Consider the following 2,500-nt stretch of genomic DNA (forward strand, 5'->3'; position numbering starts at 1 on the left):
GATATCAAGGGCCTAATCTGGAATTAGAGTTCCTAACCTTGATCTTCCATTGAACCTTTGTGTTGACATAACCTGAGGTGGTTCCGTGGGATATCAAGGGCCTAATCTGGAATTAGAGTTCCTAACCTTGATCTTCCATTGAACCTTCGTGTTGACATAACCTGAGGTGGTTCCGTGGGATATCAATGGCCTAATCTGGAATTAGAGTTCCTAACCTTGATCTTCCATTGAACCTTCGTGTTGACATAACCTGAGGTGGTTCCGTGGGATATCAAGGGCCTAATCTGGAATTAGAGTTCCTAACCTTGATCTTCCAGGGGCATCTGACGGCAGTAATCTCAACCCTAATCCTGGTCTTAATGTAAACACTGGGACCTTTCCCCTCCCTCCCTCCCTCCCTCCCTCCCTCCCTCCCTCCCTCCCTCCCTCCCTCCCTCCCTCCCTCCCTCCCTCCCTCCCTCCCTCCCTCCCTCCCTCCCTCCCTCCCTCTCTTCTTCCTGGAGGGCTGGAGGGATGAGAGCCCTGTCTGTGGTAGCAGTGTGTGTGTCAGACCTGTAATAATAAGGTCTGCATCCCCCTCCCAGGGTAATGCTCTTAGCACAGCAGGCAGGATTTGTCTTGTTGTTTTGGGTTCCCTTCCTTCCTTAGCCACCTCTCCTTCCCTCCTTAGCCACCTCTCCTTCCCTCCTTAGATACCGCTCCTTCCCTCCTTAGATACCTCTCCTTTCTTCCTCAGCCTTCTCTCCTTCCCGCCTTAGCTACCTCTCCTTTCTTCCTTAGCTACCTCTCCTTCCCTCCTCAGCTACCGCTCCTTCCGACCTTAGCTAACTCTACTTCCCTACCTATCTCACTCTCCTTTCATCCTTAGACACCTCTCCTTCCCTCCTTAGCTACTTCTCCTTCCCGCCTTAGATACCTCTCCTTTTATCCTTAGCTACCTCTCCTTCCCTCCTTAGTGGCCTCTCTTTTCCTCCTTCGCTACCTCTCCTTCCCTCCTTAGACACCTCTCCTTCCCTCCTTAGCTACTTCTCCTTCCCGCCTTAGAAACCTCTCCTTTCATCCATAGCTACCTCTCCTTCCTGAGCGGTTTGCTTGTGTTGTGTTTTATTAGGGACTAGTTTTGTTTTTACCAGGAGCAGGGGCACAGCCTGAGCCCACAATAACTTTGTAGGATGATGCCCTGCCTCTGTAGGATGATTCCTTGCCTTTGTAGGATGATGCCCTGCCTTTGTAGGATGATGCCCTGCCTTTGTAGGATGATTCCCTGCCTCTGTAGGATGATGCCCTGTCTTTGTAGGATGATTCCCTGCCTTTGTAGGATGATTCCCTGCCTTTGTAGGATGATTCCCTGCCTTTGTAGGATGATGCCCTGCCTTTGTAGGACGATGCTCTGCTTTTGTAGGATGATGCACTAGCTTTGTAGGATGATGTTATGCCTTTGTAGCATGATGCACTAGCTTTGTAGGATGATGCCCTGCCTTTGTAGGATGATGCTCTGCCTTTGTAGGATGATGCACTAGCTTTGTAGGATGATGCTCTGCCTCTGTTGCAGGTGGAAGCTTGAAACTGCCATGGTACATGATCAGTGTGTGTGTTTGTGTGTGTGTATGTGTGTTTGTGTGTGTGTGTGTGTTTTTGTGTGTGTGTGTGTGTGTGTGTGTGTGTGTGTGTGTGTGATTATCCTGGGTGAGTGCAGGGTGTTTCCCTATCCCAGCTCAGTGAGTGTACTGTAGGTTGGGTAGTGACTGTTATCCCTGTGATCATTGCCAGGGCTCAGTGGGAGCTGCAGGGATTAGTCTGTTAATCGGTGCCACCTCTCCTCCATGCCACCGTGCCATCTCCACTGACGGACACGGCCATCACACTGAACTGAGTGACCTCCTGGAAGGGCAGCAAGAGGACAGGAGCATAGCATATCTAGTTGTAGACTAGACTGCATCCGTTTGTGCTTCTTCTTCTCTCTCGCCTTTCTCCTGTATCTTTCTCTTTCTGTAATGTAGGTTCATAGCATGTCTAACTGTAGACTGTACACCTGTCTGTTTGTCCTCTTCACCTCCCTTCCTCCCTCTGTTCTCTCGTTCTATTATAGTATCATAGCATGTCTAGCTGTCTCTGTTCTCTCTGCCTCTCTCACTGTGTCCCTCCTGTCTCTTTTATCAGTAGGTATTGTCTTATTACATTGTGATCTGTTTACCTGGGTGTTGGTATCATTTCCATCTATGTGTGTTGTTGTCATCTCTCTCCATTCACCCTGTGACAGATTACCGCCTGATAAAGATCTGGGTGGGTTTTGTGAATGTAAAGGATTATACTGTAATTACCCTACTTTTCCCACTCATAATCTTCCGTAATCCCATTTGACTCATATGTTTTGTGTTAGATATTTCTGAACGGGTTTTTATATTTGGAGAAGGTAATCTGTTTACAAACGAGTCAGACAGTTTTCTCTAAATTTTCCAGATGTATTTCCACCATGAAGATGTCAGCATACGTTCACCGT

The sequence above is a fragment of the Oncorhynchus mykiss genome, chromosome 15, assembly GCF_057628025.1.
Source record: "Oncorhynchus mykiss isolate SJ-2025 chromosome 15, ASM5762802v1, whole genome shotgun sequence".
In the NCBI taxonomy this organism is placed as follows: domain Eukaryota; kingdom Metazoa; phylum Chordata; class Actinopteri; order Salmoniformes; family Salmonidae; genus Oncorhynchus; species Oncorhynchus mykiss.